This window comes from Hemitrygon akajei, chromosome 10 (genome assembly GCF_048418815.1).
Source record: "Hemitrygon akajei chromosome 10, sHemAka1.3, whole genome shotgun sequence".
Classification (NCBI taxonomy): Eukaryota; Metazoa; Chordata; class Chondrichthyes; order Myliobatiformes; family Dasyatidae; genus Hemitrygon; species Hemitrygon akajei.
The window spans coordinates 20605233-20622919 of NC_133133.1; positions in this window are offsets into that span (position 1 = coordinate 20605233).

Here is a 17687-nt window from a genome sequence, read left to right on the forward strand (position 1 = left end):
TTACAAACAGAAGCTGAACCTTGTGGATCCAGTACAGAAAGTTGTACTGAGCTGGTTGACCAGTCTGAGGAAATAGATGTGATTCTATGTGACTGGTTTGGATCACTAGTATGATTCATGTTCAAATTCTCAGCAGCTAGCCAAGATGATTATGTCACCACTGTCACAGATTTTATTAGCAAGTGTATAGAAGACTGTGCACTGAAGAGGACAAGCCAGAAACCATGGATGAGCATGGAGATCCATTCCTTATTGATGTGTAGGACAACAGCATTCAATCCAAAATCCTGTTCCAGACCAGTCATCAGTTGTGGCACGGCTGATCTGGTGTAATGGGTTACAGACAAAGTCAGACAAATGTGCATCTCATTGCTATGAGCTTGGTGCATTCTATGCATGTTTTGAACAGAAGGGTATTGGAATGTTACCACCCATCCCAAAGCACCTAAAACCACAGTCACCATTGTGGATGGAAGGTCAGTCTTCTGGAAAGTGTACCTAAGGAAAGTATTTGGCCTGGATTCTGTCCCTGGCCATGTCCTTAGATCCTGTATAGATCAGCTGGCATGGTATTTTCAGACATTTTTAACCTATCACTACTTTAGTCTGAGGTTTATGAAGACCATTATAACTGTAACTGAGAAATGAAATAGGTAATGTGTTTTAATCACTCCTGTCTGGTGGCTCTGACATTTATCATCATGAAGAGCTTCAGAAGTCATGGCACATATTAACTCCAGCCTCCTAGCCAGCCTTGACCCACTGCAACTGCTGAAACAGATCTGTGGTTGACACAATCTCCCTAGCTCTACATTCATCTCTGGAGTGTCTGTACAGCAAAGATAGCTCGGTTAAACTATTGTTTATTGACTGTGGCTCAACCCTCAATACTATAATTCCAAGCAAACTCCTTTTCAAATTCCTAGACCTGGTATTCAACACTTTCTTTTGCAGCTGGATCTTCGACTACCTGAGACCACGATCAGAAAAAAGAATAGCAATATCTCCACCACAATTATTCTCAACATTAGTACCTCACATGTCTAAATTCCCAGTCCCTAACGCTGCTCCATATTCATGACTGTCAGCTCCATTGCAGATGACACCACTGTAGTGAGTCACATCCGAATAATGATCAGTTTAAGTGCCATTAGGCTGTCCATCTCCTTCCTGTACTTTAACTCATTGTTATTGGGATGTAACTGCAGGGAATTGTGGACATAGTGCAGCACATCATGGAAACCAAACTCCCGTCCATGCACTCTATCTGCACTATCACTGCCTCATTAAAGCAGCCAACATAATCAAAAACCCCATCGACCCTGGACAATTTCTCTTCTACCCCCCACCCCCACCCATCACACTGAAAGATAGAAACGCCTGAAAGCATGTACCTCAGGTTCACCCTCCTGATGAAGGGTTTCGGCCTGAAACGTCGTTATTACCTCCTGCCATAGATGCTGTCTGGCCTGCTGAGTTCTGCCAGCATTTCGTGTTTTTTTACCTCAGGTTCAAGGACAGCTTTTATCCCACTGTTATAAGACAATTGAACAATTCTCCCTAGTACAATCAGGTGGGCTCTTGACCTCATTTGGCCTGCACCTTATTGTCAACCTGTATACTCTCTAAACACTGCATACTCTCTAAACTGTCACACTTTATTCAGCGCTTTGGTATTTTACCATGCACTACTTCAATGTACTGGTGTAATGAATTGATCTGTATGAACAGTATGCAGGATGAGTTTATCATAGTACCTTAGGAAAAGATTCTGACTATCCACTCTATCTTTGTTGTTCATGCTTTTATTTATTTTTATCAGGTCACTCCTCAGTTTCCTTTACTCCAGATAAAAACAATCCCATCTTATTTGATCTCTCTCCATAACTAAAAAACCCAGTCTGGATATAAATAGTGAATCTCATCTGCACTTTCTCCAGAGCAATCATATCCTTGAAAGTCATTATGTTGCGGTGACGAGAACATTTTTCAAATGTCATGCACGGTTAAGGGCACAATTTAATCAGTCATGGATTGAGGCAAGCTAAGTCTTGTGCTTGTCTCTCTGATGCAACAGGATGTTGGTTGTGACAGCCAAACTTTCCGTCAGGAGGAGGACTCCATCCGAGTTAACTGTACCGATTTCTTCCGTTAAAGATAAAGATTTTGAAGATCAGCTCAGTTCATCATGTAAGCATTGAAATTTTGAAGCACACAGTGAAAAGCGTTGTTTACATCGAGGATGTGCTGGGTGCAGCCCACAAGTATTAACATGCTCTGGAGCCAACTTACGAGGGGTGATTGATAAGTTCGTGGCCTAAGGTAGAAGGAGTCAATTTTAGAAAACCTAGCACATTTATTTTTCAACGTAGTCCCCTCCCACATTTACGCACTTAGTCCAGCGGTCGTGGAGCATATGAATCCTTTGTGGAAGTCGGCATCTTGGACCTCCAGAAAGAGTCCACAGCAGGGGTGATTGATAGGTTTGTGGCCTAAGGTAGAAGGAGATGAGTTATACAGCTCTCGTTACATGCACATGCAGTTCAACCCTTTGAGTGATTATGCAGAAAGTTTGAAGTTAATAACTTTTGTGGTATTTCTGTTTCAGATAATTAAAAATTGCAAGTAAACACTGTCTGAAAATGGACAACATCGGCCTTCATGCAGTCATCCGCTATCTCGGTCTCAAGGGCTTATCACCCAAGGAGGACCACAAGGACATGGTGGCAACACTAGGGGAGGTGAAAAATAAATGTGCTAGGTTTTCTAAAATTGACTCCTACCTTAGGCCACAAACTTATCAATCATCCTTCGTAGTATGCCTACAACTTACTAACCCTAGTTCATATGCCTTTGGAATGTGGGAGAAAACTGAAGCACCTGGAGAAAACCTATGTGGTCATGGGGAGAACATACAAACTCCTTACAAACAGCAGCAGGAATTGAACCCCTATCTTATAGCTGGCACTGCAAAACGTTATGCTAACTGCTACACTATTGTGCCACTAACTAACCTTTGCCAATTATGCCCTTCCAGGAGTATGTGTCCTTTCCAACATGACATTGTAGGAGAATCAGTTGGTCTCATTCTGGGACAGAAGCCAGAATTTTTTAAAAGTCTGTATCTAAGTCTGTGGCTTCCAGGAATGGGGCACTCCGGCTGATGATCACTGTGTGTTGGTTTCACCTTAGTAAATGAGAAACTTACTTATCTCGAATCACTGAAATGCCAAACTAGCTTATTCTTTATGGCAAAGCCTAATGCATAAAATATTATTCATCTTTTTGTTTATTCAGCTTGCCTTTGGACTACCCATCTCCTGCCTACCATGTCTCACTCAATGTGTCAGTGTTCAAGCATCTGTGTTTCCAGCGCAGATTTAAAATTTTGAACAAACATGACAAGTTTACTGAGACAAAAAAATTACTGTTTAGGGTTTAGAATTCACAAATCATTAATTAGTTCCCTCATACAACAAATTGGATTCTCCATCTCAAAGCCTACCTCATCACCTTGCACCTTATCGTCCACCTGCACTGCACTTTCTCCAGCTGTGACACATCACTGGCTACAAAAAGGAGTTGGATCGACATATGGGAGAGAATTATGTACATTGAAAGAGATGGTCAATTCACTAACTTTTCCATGGAATCAAAGGTAGTTATTTGGCCCATACACAATAGTAAAATGACCACATTCTGTGCAAGAGGAGTGAAGGTCATAAGATCATAAAACATAGGAGTAGACTTTATCCCTACACCATATTTCATCTACCATTTCTTTGCGCAACCTTCTGCAGACTGCCTGCTTCCTTAACACTACCGGCCCTTCCATCTATGTTGTTTCGTATGAAAACTTGTCCACAAAGCTACCAATCCATCGTCCAAATTGTTGACATATAATGTCAAAAGAAGCTGTCCAAATACTGATCCTGTGGAACACCACTGGTCATATGTAGCCTAATATATTAAGCCCCCTTTGTTCCCACTCTGTACCTCCGGGCAGTCAGACAATCTTCTGTCCATGCTAACATTTTTCCTGTAATGCCATGGACTCTTGTTAAGCAGCCCCTTGTGTGGTACCTTACCAAAGGGCTTCTGAAAATCTGAATAAACAACGTCCACTGACTCTCCTTTGTCTATCCTGACTGTTATTTCCTCAAAGAATTTCAACAGCTATTTCAGACAAGATTTCCCCTAAGTAAACCATGCTGACTTTGGCCTACATTATCATGTGCTTCCAAGTGCCTCCAAGCCACATCCTTAATAATGGGCTCTAACATCTTCCCAACTACTAAAGTCAAGCTAACTGGCCTATAATGTTCCTTCTTCTGCCTCGCTCCCTTTTAAAGAATGGAGTAACATTTGCAATTTTCCAGTCCTCTGGAACCTATCCAGAATCTAGTCATTCTTGGAAGATCATTATGAACGCCTCCACAATCTCTTCAGCCACTTCTTTCAAAACCCTGGAGTGTAGTCCATCTGGCCTAGGTGACCAACATACCTCCAGACCTTTTAGTTTCTCAAGCACCTACTCCTTAGTAATTGCAACTACACTCACCTCTGTCTCCTGAAACTCTCTAATTTTTGGCATACTGCAAGTGTCTTCCATGGTGAAGATTGATGCAAAATATTAAGTTTATCTGCCATCTCTTTGTCCTCCATTACTACCTCTCCAGCATCATTTTCCAGTGGTCCAATGTCCACTCTCACCTCTTTTTTACTCCTTATATATCCGAAGGAAACTTTGGTATCCTCTTTTAAATCATTAGCTTGTTTACTTTCATATTTAATCTTTTCTTTTGCTATGGCTTTCTTAGTTGCCTTCTAATGGTTTTTAAAAGCTTCCCAATTCTCCTACTCCCCAGTAATTTTTGCTATATTTTATGCCCTCTCTTTTGCTTTTATGCTAACTTTGACTTCCCTTGTCAGCCCTTGCAGTTTCTTAACTCTACCCACAAAGATTCTACATCTTCAAATCCTATATGATGGCAGTGAAATAATCAGTCTATCCTTGTTTGGGTTGTGTATGAAGATCCTGGCATTTAAACTGAAATCACCTGTTAATTAATGCATACTTAATTGAATAAAATAGCCATTAAAGCTTTAAAATTATTATAATATTGGTCATATCAAATAAATGGTGCATTACAATACACGTGTTAAAACAATTTTACATGGACTCGGAAATCCAAGACTTAAGACACAGCTAAACAGTTGACACCATTAGCCTCAGAAATTCCTTGAGAACTTCCAAAGGTAGCCTCTAGAGGGAGATGTGCAGAGGTTTTCTCAGTATGTTAATTACATCCATGTAGGGATCCATGCAGTGCAATAAGAAGGAAACTTTTTACGTGCACCTGTTTAAATGTGGTTTTTGATCTGTTCTTTTCAATGGAATGCTAGGAAAACAACAACTTTCCTCATTTTTTTTCTCTCAAATTTTTTTCATTGCATGTGTTATTGATATTTTTGTTACATTCAGGCAGAATTATGAGCACTCAAAAAAACCTAAGGGCAGCAGGATATGGCATCAAGCCAAAGGAGAAGAAAGCACAATGTCACCCATTCAAGGCGCCAAGGTCTCCTGCAAGGTTGGAGCACTGAGGTCAAGACAAACAGCCTTCTTGGTGTGAATGTCACTGCTCGTTAAGAATAATTACTTGTGCCACCTGCGACCAGCACAGACTGCGATCTGCCATTTTGCCCACACTGCAAAACACTACCTCGAGTAAGTCTATGCCTAGAACAAGATTTTATTCTTCACAATTCCCTGCCTTCCTTTTTGACAACCATACGGTTTAGCTGGTATTCTACATTAAAAGTTCATTCCATTGACTTCTCTTACACCTTCCCTTCTCTTAGCACGCCATCATCTCCCTCTGATGCCCTCCTCCTTCCCTTTCTCCTATTGTCCACTGTCCTTCCCTATCAGATTTCTTCTTCTTCAGCTCTTCATGTCTTCCACCTATCACCTTGCAGCTTCTTGCTTCATCCCTCCCTATCCCTCACTTCATCTGTTCTTGATGAAAGGTCTCGGCCCAAAATGTCGACTGTTTGTTCCCCTCCGTGGATGTTGCCTGATATGCTAAGTTCCTCGAGAATTTTGTGTGTGTTGCTCTGGATTTCCAGCATCTGGAGAATTTCTTATGTTTCCCATAGATATCCATTGGCAACCAATTGGAGATGAGTTTCTAGACATTAGTGTTGACACGATTAGGTTCTGAATATTACCCTGGTTGTGTAAAATATTATTTGCCTATGGGCAAAGTCAGTGCAAAGCAATAGAGCCAGAGAATTCAGAAATAGGCTCTTGAGCCCAGAATACCAAAGCCAAACATCAAGTACTCATCACCAGTCCTATTTATTGGCACTTAACCTCTAGCCTAAATGTGCCTTGGTAATTAAAGTGTTCATCTGGATTTACCTTAAAGGCTGTGAGAGTTTCTGCCTCCTCCACTCATTTTCTTCCAGGTTCCAGCATCTTCAGGGAAAAAATGTTTTTCTCCACAGATCTCCTCTAAACTGCATCATCCATTACCCCTACACCAATATCCTCTATTTCTAGATACCCCTGGCGTGGGGAAAAGTTTCCTACTACCCACCCTATCTATTCCTTCATAATTTTGTATATCTCTGTCAGATCCCTCCTCAGCCTCTTCTGCTCCAAGAGGAGAAACACAACCTATTAAGAGATTTAGAATTAGAGCAGAACCAGGTAAAATTTATAATATATATTATTTTAAAGAAATATATACTAAGATAATATTCAATGGTAGTGGCTCATTTTGTTCTTCCTCCATAATCCTGGAGCAGCACGGCGGTGTGGTGGTTAGCTCAATGCTTTACAGTATCAGCGACCCGGGTTCAGTTCCCATTGCTGCCTGTAAGGAGTTTGTACGTTCTCCCCATGACCACATGGGTTTCGTCCTGGTGAACCGCTTTCCTCCTACATTCCAAAGATGTCTTAATAATTAATTAGGTTAATTGGTCATTGTAAATTGTCCCGTGATTAGGTCAGGATTAAATCGGGGGGATTAATGGGCAGCAAGGCTTGAATGACCGGAAGGGCCTACTCCGTGCTGTATGTCAATAATAAATAAATAATTCTTTACAATGACTTCATAGTCCTCTGATCATTTATGATATGCTAAAATTGTTGCTCCAGCTCATAGGCAAATGGCACTACAAATAAGAGTGTCATGTTGGAACATGCATAGTGAGTGAAATCTTCCCCTGTGATGTTTCAGTCAGATACAGATTTCATTTAGATCCGATAAAATGAGCTCTAAAAGCTACTGAGACGCTCGTGAGCATTTTATTTTCAAGTGAGGTTATTCAAGTTACTTTCAAGTAAATGATATGTTTGTACAAAATGGCCTTTTCAGCAAAATGAAATAATTATATATATATATATATATTGCATAAAACTGAAAAGGATGGATTCAGGTTTGTTTGGTTTTGACTTCGAAATTATACCTATGTTAATCTCTCAGAACACACACGGCTCTTTTTCTTAGTGCCTAAGAAAGAAAAAAAGCAAATAAGAGTGTCAATTTTGACTTAAAGTGATAGAATGTTGGCTCATTCTTCAAATAATTAAACACCAGGAAGCTGTTAACTATCTCACCATGATCAGCAAATATACACATTCTAATTGTTGTAGCTGGACAAAGCCATGTGTAGAGACAAAATAAAAATTCTATATTAATTATGTCTTTTATAATTCAAATGTAGTTACTTTGAAATAAGTAACAGTTCAAATGTAAAAAAGAAAAAAATTCTCAGAGAAGTAGATAGGAGGAAGGTAGAGAAGAAAACTTGGCTGAGGACAAAATGCATCTTACCTGGCAAATGAAAGGGCTAGTGGAAATAAAAGTTTGTGTCTGGTAGATAAAGACAACCAAAGTTAGAGTTATGACCCTTGAAGACTGAAATAAATTATTCCCTTTCAAGGAAAAATTGTTTCATTTGAAGCACAAAATATTCTATAGAAATTTATGCACCGGACTTTCAGTCAAGCCCTCAATAACATACCGATGCATGAGAAAGGTCTTGTGCTGAAATTTTGAAACTGCTGTTCGGGAGTTATTGATGTACCAGGTGGTGAGAGTAGTTTTCAGATTTATGTAAATATTTCGAAACAGTTCTAGATTTATAGGAGCACACACTGGTGGAAAGAAGACTGATAGTGAGAAGGTTAAATACAAAACGAATGGATCGAGAACTGGAGTGACACAAAAAATGCTGGAGGAACTCAGCAGATCATGCAACACCTATGGAGGGGAATAAACAGTCACTGTTTCGGGCCTGATGAAGGGAACTGTTTATTCCCCTCCCACAGATGCTGCTTGACCTGCTGTGTTTGTTCAGCGTTTGATATGTTGCTTGGGATTTCCAGGATTGAGAACTTCGTATACGTTATTGGAAAAGGGGAGAAGAAAGCTGATGAGTGTCCTAATTTTGTGATGACCATTGGAAAATCCTTCACTCATCGTATCATGTAGCTCTCTATCATCACTGAAATCACAAGTGGAAAACAAAGCGTAGAGTAGGAAGAGAGGGGCAGAGACAGAGAGAGGGCATTGGGAATTCAACTGTAACATTTAATATGATTTTTCCCTAAAATGTACAACACTATAGAAGACCCATTACTACTCTAATGAGTCAAAGCTCATCATACATAGCTAGCCAGCACTTTCCTTTGTTAGCTATGTTGTTCACCACTGTTTGTATTTATTTAATTACTATTATGTTGTCACTACAACAGTAAGTGTTTTTAAACATTTTAAAAGAATTTGTGAAGTGGTGCAAAATCAGTATTTATTCTCCATCTCCTAATTGCATTGGGGAAGGTGATAGTAAGAAGGATCTGGGCCCGAAAGGTCATCTGTTTACTCTTTTCCATAGATGCTGCCTGACCTGCTAAGTTCCTCCAGTATTTTGTGTGTGTATACCTCAGGAATTTTACCATTGTGCAGTTGGCCAACCTTCATTCAAAATACTTAACAATTGCTATTTGATGTAAAAAAATTGACGCTACTTCTTCCATATGTTATTCCTTCACGTAAGAGTGTTATAAATTAGTACCTTGTGTCACCACTAACAACTAAGCCGCACATTGCTTGTTTTTTGCACCTTGTCTTTGAAGAGTGAAATTTAAGCATTCCTTTTGAGAAAAACTTGTTATGAGTTTGAACTACTAAGTGGTTTCAGATTATATGTTAATTTATTTTTCAGTCTTTAATCAACACCCTGGCTAAGTACTGTCCGGATATAAAAACTCACACTGAAATGTTTCATTTTTGAGAACGTCCGTTGCTCAGAACCGGCTACGGATGTTCCATCTCAGCTGCCTATGTAATACACAAGCCGGTAGACAAGTCAGGACAGTACAATAAGGAGAGCAAGTTGTTGCCTGTGTAGCAGGCTCCCCTTCTCCATGGAGCTGGTGAATTCAAATGAACAGCAGAGACTGACACAGTTTGGCACCAGTGGCATTGCAGTAGTTGCCAGTCGGCATTGAATTCAATGTCAGACTGCCTTAGGGACTCCAGCTCTGGGTTGTTGCTCAGGGTTTACTCCCGAAGCCTTCCCCATGAGTCGGTATAGCTGCAAACCAGCAGAGGTTTGAGGTCAGAAGTTTCCTTGTACCTGATGAGCTATCAACTGTGGCTGATGAGTCCCACCCAGCCAAAACAACTGGTTATAAAAAGCCAGTAATCTGTCTTTGTCCTTTCTCCTGTCAGTAGAAATGGTTCTACTGAGCCTAGTAGCTCAGCCACACGTGAAGGCCAGGAGATGGACTTGGTTGTCAGAGGCTATTTGAGACACACCATTGGGAGCATATTTAATGGGTAGTGGGAACTTATACCCACTACCTCCCCTGGCTATAACAACATTAAGGAATCAGTGTTTCCTATTTAAACAATGTTACAAAAAAGTCTTGCACAGATCATGGGCATGCACCCACAATGGAAATGTTAAATGTTTTATATTAGGATGTTTTGGACCAAGACCTTTCATCAAGGCTCGTGAGGGTCTCTGCCTAATATATTGACTGTTCATTTCCCTTCGTAGATGCTGCCTGAAATGCTGAAGTCCTCCAGCATTTTGATGTGTGTGTTTCAATTTGGAATCTTGTTCAGCCCAGACATTGTGAGCTGAAGGGCTTATTCCTGCGGTGTACTATTCTATGTTCTATGATGTTAGGTGTCTAAAATATATCATCACCATGGACAATTGATAATACGATTATTATTGTCATATGTACCAAAGTACAGTGAAAGACTTTGTTTTGCATGCCAACTATACAGATCATTTCATAACATTAGTACATTGATGGGTGGCAAGGTGGGGGTACATCTCTACACAAGGGAGGTGTAAGATGCTCCTTCCTTCAGTTAGCCTGCAGGTCACCCTTGGGCAAGATGTAGCACCTTCTTAGCAACCCCCCCCCCCCCCCAAATCAGGGTCATGTGAAGCTATGGGAGCAAGTGATAGATGGCCATATGAGCAGCTGGTGCATATCACAAGTTCTGGTTATGCAACCACTGACACCAGGCAGATGATCTCTGAAGAGTATTGATAACTGGTCACCTGTCTTGTAAAGGCACTGCTCTGAAGAAGGTAATGGCAAACGACTTCTGTAGAGAAATTTGCCAAGAACAATCGTGTTCTTGTATAAAATAAGCAGATTAAAGACATGATCGTCCATGTCATATGGCATGGCACATAATGACTATGAGTTCATTGAGGAGTTACAAAGGAAACCGATACAGAACGCACAATGTAATGTTACACTGACAGAGAACGTGTAGGGCAGGTAGACAACAAGGTGGAGGGCTATGAAGAGGTAGATCATGACATCAAGAGTCCCTCTTATCATAAAGGAGGTCATTCAATCATCTTTTAGTAATGGAATAGAAACTGACCTTGAGCCTGCTGGTATGTACTTTCAGACTGTTGTATCTGCCTGATGGGAGGGAGAACAGAGAGAATGCTTGGGCTAAGGCAGCAAGACGTTTAGAGTGACCATAGAGGGAAGGCTAGATTTCATGACATGCGGAGCTATGTCCACAACTCCCTGCAGTTTCTTGCAGTCTCGGGCAGAGCAGTAACTATACCAAGCTGTTATCAAAGATAGTGATTGAATGGTATAAGACCCTGATGATTATTTTTTATATTTGGGGATCCTAATTAACTGCTGACTTCAAACTAGGTATGATTTTTCGACATGACATTGGGAAAGAGTAAAGGACACCTGTATCTCTCTTCAGCGCAAAACAACACTGACTACATAAATAAAAGCAGTAAAAAAAGAATTGCCAAGTCTGGAAACCTGAAATAAAAGTAGAAATTGCTGACAGCACTGAACAAGTTTGGCGGCATCCAGGGAAAGACAAACAGTTAGCATTTCATGTCTGGGGTCCTTCATCAAAACTGGCAAAGGGAAAAATAAGTTAGGCAGCAGAGAAGGTGGGGGGGAGGCAGGTATAACAAAGTGGATTCAGTGTGTGTGTGTGTGTGTGTGTGTGTGTGTGTGTGTGTGTGTGTGTGTGTGTGTGTGTGTGTGTGTGTGTGTGTGTGTGTGTGTGTGTGTGTGTGTGTGTGTGTGTGTGTGTGTGTGTGTGTAGACACTTGCATATCCCTGGGTTACACTGGTTGTCTGCGCACATGACATATTTTTGCTGTATGTTTCGTAGTCATAGAGTCTTAGAAAATTAAGACACAGAAACAGGCCCTTTGGCCCATCTAGTCTGTGCCATGCCATTTATACTGCCTACTCCCACTGACCTGCACTGGGAACATAGCCCTCCATATCCCTACCATCCATGTACGTATTCAAACTTCTCTTAAACATTGAAATCATGCTTGCATGCACCACTTGATCGGGCAGCTTATTCCACACTCTCACAATCTACTGAGTCAAGAAATTTCCCTTTGTATTCCCCTTAAATGTTTCTCCTTTCACCTTTAACCCTTGAACTCTAGTTGTAGTCCCATCCAACCTCAGTAGAAAACGCCTGCTTGCATTTCGATGTACATGTGATAAATAAATGAATGTACATTGAGCTATGATAACTTAAAATGGTAGTTAAGGAGTAGTTAGGATCGAGATTATATTTCTTTGAGTGTTTGTTTTGTTAATGTAAGGCTGTGGTCCCACCTAACACTCTCCAATCCAATGGCACTTTCCTGCAAAAATGCAACACCTGTCCTTTCATCTTGTTCATTCCCATCATCCAAAGACTCAAACAATTATTATAATTCTGAGCTTCCTGTTGCCTACTTGACTTAATTCTCCATCACGCTCTGATCTAATACTCTTTGGCTCCAATACTGTTATACTGAACAGCATACCAGCATAGGGAACAGCACTTCATCTTCTGTCTGGTCACAGTACAACCAGTGACCAATGTGGTACTGTAGGGATCAGTCCTCAGATAAGAAGACTATAAGACATAGAACAGAATTAGGCTATTCGGCCCATTGTGTCTGCTCTGCCATTCCATTATGGCTGATTTAATACCTTTCTCCTGCCTTCTTTCCCTTGCACACAATGTCAGTAAAACGAAAGAGCTGATTGTGGACTTCAGGAAGGATAAGACGAAGGACACACACCAATCCTCATAGAGGGATCAGAAGTGGAGGGAGTGAGCAGTTTCAGGTTCCTGGGTGTCAAGATCTCTGAGGACCTAACCTGGTCCCAACAAACTGATGCAATTATAAAGAAGGCAAGACAGCGGCTATACTTTATTAGGAGTTTGAAGAGAATTGGTATGTCAACAAATACACTCAAAAGCTTCTATAGATGTACCGTGGAGCGCATTCTGACAGGCTGCATCGCTGTCTGGTATGGAGGGGCCTCTGCACAGGACTGAAAGAAGCTGCAGAGGGTTGTAAATTTAGTCGGCTCCATCTTGGGTACTAGCCTACAAAGTACCCAGGACAATTTCAAGGAGCAGTGTCTCAGAAAGGCAGCGTCCATTATTAAGGACCTCCAGCACCCAGGGCATGCCCTTTTCTCACAGGAGGTACAGAAGCCTGAAGGCACACACTCAGCGATTCAGGAACAGCTTCTTTCCCTCTGCCATCCGATTCCTAAATGGACATTGAACCCGTGAACATTCCCTCACTTTTTTTAACATATTATTTCTGTATTTTGCATGATTTTTAGTCTATTCAATATATGTATACTGTAATTGATTTACTTTTATTATTATTATTTTATTATTTTGTCTTCTATATTATGTATTGCATTGAACTGCTGCTGCTAAGTTAACAAATTTCATGATAATAAATCTGATTCTGATTCTGATTCTAACCAGACACACTGACTAATCGAGAACCATAGCTTTAAATATACCAAATGACTCGGCCTCCCTAGCTGTCTGTGGCAAAGAAATCCACAGATTCACCATCCTCTGGCTAAAGATATTCCTCCTCATCTCTGTTCCTCATCCCTTCTATTTTGAAGCTTTGCCCTCTGCTCCTAGACTGCTTCACTACAGGAAGCATCCCCTTCATGCTCACACTATCTAGGCCTTTCAATATTCAATGAGATTTCAACCCCCCTCCCCCCATAGAAATGTTGACATTTTGAAACACTGACCAATAGTAAATGATTCTGTGAGCCATTATTGTATAGTTGGCTGTGAAACCAGGTACTCATATACCAATAATTTACTGCCTGGAGTTTAGAAAGACAAAATGAATAGCTGAATCTCTGCACACCATCTCAATAGTGAATCCCGACTGCTGTAAATACCATTTGATGACATGTGATTTTGTCCCTGCTGTGTTCAAGAGGATAGTGACAATGCATTCACTGAAAAAATGTCAAGTAGATTATAAGTGAAAGTCAAGTGGAAAATACCGCTAGGAAGCTGCAAGGCCAATTAAATGCAGTCTGAAGAAAGACTGGTAGGTACGATCCAAAAGGGAAAACAGTAAAAAATGTTATGTCTCTCTAAATAGCTTCATTGTACCGTACATAAAAAAAAAGGTAGGGTGGCAGCCAAAGTATTCTTCCTCCATGATAATGAAATGTCACTGTACATTCATCCCTGTCTGTGGAGTTGCATGTATATTTATCACTGGGAGGGACCTTATCCATCTTCATAGAGTTTTAGAAACACCACAGCACAGAAACGGGACCTTTAGCCTATCTAGTCCATGCTGCGTTGTTATTCTGTCTGGTCCCATTGATGTGCCGCTGGCCTTAGCCCTCCATAGAGCTCTCTTTCATGTATTTAACCGAACTTCTCTTAAATGTTGAAATCAAACCACCATCCACCACTTCCGCTTCCAGCTCCTTCCACATTCACACTACCCTCTGAGTGACAAAGGTCCCCCTCGTGTTCCCCTTAAACGTTTCACCTTTCACCCTTAACCTCTGATCTCTAGTTCTAGTCTCACCCAACCTCAGTGGAAAAAGCCTGCTTGCATTTACCCTGTCTATAACCCTCATTATTTTTTACACCTGTTATCAAATCTCCTCTCATTTTCCTACACTCCAGGGAGTAAAGTCCTAACCTATTTAACCTTTCCCTATAACTCAGGTCCTCAAGTCCTGGAAGCATCCTTGTAAATCTCCTCTGCATTCTTTCAATTCTATTGATAGTTTTCTTATATATAGGTGACCAGAACTGATCACAATACTCCAAATTTGGCCTCATCAATGTCTTAAACAACTTCAAAATTATATACCGACTACTGTACTTAACACTTTGATTTATGAAGGGCAATGTCCCAAAACCTTTCTTTTCCACTACTACTACGTCGACTCAAGCCCAGGGGGCCGGCATCGGGCATGATGATGGACTCCACTCCTCCCTCTCCCTCATCAGTGTGTTCAGTTCATTTACATTAGCTGCACTGCTATCTTCTAGGAGCGTGTTGACCATAGTCTTGGGAGGGCGCCCAGGGTCATCCTCCCATGCTTGGGCTCTCATGTGATGACTAGGCTGGCAGGTAGCTCAGAGTGGCGTAGACAGTGCCCCGCTAGTTGCAGTCTTCTCACGTCGATTTTAGTAGGGAGCATTGGTAGGTTGTCATAGAGCTAGACGTTCATCATGTGCCGCTGCCAACTCACGTCAAGAGCCATCCGGAGCATTCGTGTATAGCAACCATCTAGTGACTTTCTCATGGTCTTGGTGAGAGTCCACGTCTCGCATCCGTACATGAGAATGGACTCTATGACCACTATGAAGATCCTCTTTTTGAACCCTCTGGTCAGGTATAAACCTCCAGATTTCCTTCATGTCATTCATAGCCCTCCATGCCAGCGCCTCCCGTATCTTTATGTCCTTCTCCGAACTCATCATTCTTGACCCGACGTACTTGTAGTCTAAGACTTTCTTAATGTTAACATTCTTTACGGTTTTGAGAGTACCTTCATCGCAGTTGAACGCAATGTACTCTGTCTTTTTAGTGTTTAGGTGAAGTCCAACTTTATTGCACTCAATTTCCACTTTGGTCAGACGCTGCTGTGCTTCCTCCATCTGGTCATGCCATCTGCAAAATCGAGATCTGTGAGCGAAACTGGTCTGACCCTTTTGGTTCGTCCTGGTTTTATGGTAAAACCAAGCTCGTCATGATCTTTGGTAGTTTGATGTAGAGCGTAATCAAGGACGATTATAAAGATGTAGGGTGCCAGAGTGTCTCCTTGCTGCATACCAGCTAGGAGCTCAAACACTGCTGTTTCTCTGTCTGGTGATATAATTTTCACCATGGTCTTGGGTATTGCTCTCAGTAGATGGTCTGGCACTCCATAAGCTTTCAGGATCTTCAGCATTTTACCTCCGTGAATGGAGTCAAAAGCTTTGCAAAAATCGCTGAAAGTAAGCACAGTTGGTAGGTTGTAATTCTTGACTTCGTCGATGATTCTACGGACAGCAAGTATTTGAATTACTGTTGTGCACTTCTGCCGGAAACCATTCTGATTGAATCTTAGCTTAGGGTCAATGGCGGAAGGCACAACCTCACAACCTATTCTTCAAGCCCAGTACACTGTGGAAGTGAGAAATCGCTTCAGCCCACTGGAGTGGGAGGAGGAAGAGACTGCCACCGACCACTATCAACGGCTCATTGACGCACACACAGATGCAACAAAGAGTCTGCCTACTGTGAAGTGAACCAAAAAGAGTCAGATCTCGAAACATCCTGACGACGTCGCAGCAAGAAATGTGGTCAATGCTTGTCATGCCGAACTTAGGAGTGAAACAGAAGAGCTAAGAGACAAGTTCAAGACAGCAAAGAAGAATCTCTTTGCCACCCATGACTGACTGATGGAAGAAGAACTAGCTGAGAGGATTAGAGGGGTAGAGGCTGCTAATGAAGACAAGCAGCATGGAGAAGCATGGCACCTAGTCAATGAGATCAGCAGACGGAAGAAGTCAAATAAGTGGTAAAACAGCAGAGGACCATATCCAGACATGGTTTATCCACTTCAAGAACCCGCTGGGAAGCCATCCAACAATCACGGAAGAGGAAAAGGACATACCCACGATACTAATGCAAGTCGACATCGATGACGGCCCATTCACCGTTGAGGAACTGAAGAAGGCCAAATATGCACTCAAACAGGACAGGAGTGCTGGACCAGATGGAATACCACCAGATGCCCTGAAGAACTGCAACCTGGATGACATCTTGCTGGACATATGTAATACGGCACTGATGAAAGGCGACAAACCAGAACAGTGGTCACTCTCAAACATTATCCCTGTCCCCAAGTCTGGATCCCTCACGAAGACGATAACTACCGCGGTATCAGCTTGACCTGCATCTTAGCAAAGCTATACAATTGGATGATCTTGAACAGGATTCTTTTCCACCATATCTACCTATGACACTACTTTCAGGGAATTATGGATCTGTATTGCCAGTATTGAATACTGTGATCCACCCTGAATCATCTTTTCACTGCTTCCTCTTCTCTGTGAAACATCTTGACTTTTCCAGTTTTACTAACACTGGGTAAGCCAAAAATAATTTGCTGTAGTTTGAATAAAAGCTAATGACAACTTGGATGACAGCAGAAAAGTAAATTATTAAGCATTGGCTGAAATATTCTCATCATAACATTATCGTGCCCTTTCTGTAACCTCTGATACTCCTGCCAGTTTATGCTCTTTCCCCTCTCCTCACTTTATTCTGGCTATTACCCCATTCCTTTCCAGCCCTGATGACAGGTCTCAGCCTGAAACTTCAACAGTTTATTTCCTTCAATACTGCTTGATTTGTTGAGTTCCTCCAGCATTTTGCGTATGTTGCCTTGTGATCCAGGGTAGCAGTCTCACACAGGCAAGATTTCCTCTCAGTGGCCATTTTATTAGGTACACCTCTACACCCCCTCCTTAATGCAAATATCTAATCAGCCAATCATGTGGCAGAACTCAAAGCATAAAAGCATGCAGACATGGTCAAGAGGTTCAGTTGTTGTTCAGACCAAATATCAGAATGGGGAAGAAATGTGATCAAGTGACTTCGACTGTGAAGTGATTGTGCCAGACGAGATGGTTTGGGAGGCTTATCTTCATGCATAACAATCACTGGAGATTACAGAGAAAGGTGCGAGGAACTAAAAAAACATCCAGTTGACAGCTCTGTGGGCAAAAACGCCTTGTTAATGAGAGACGCAAACACAAGGAAATTTGCAGATGCTGGAAATTCAAGCAACA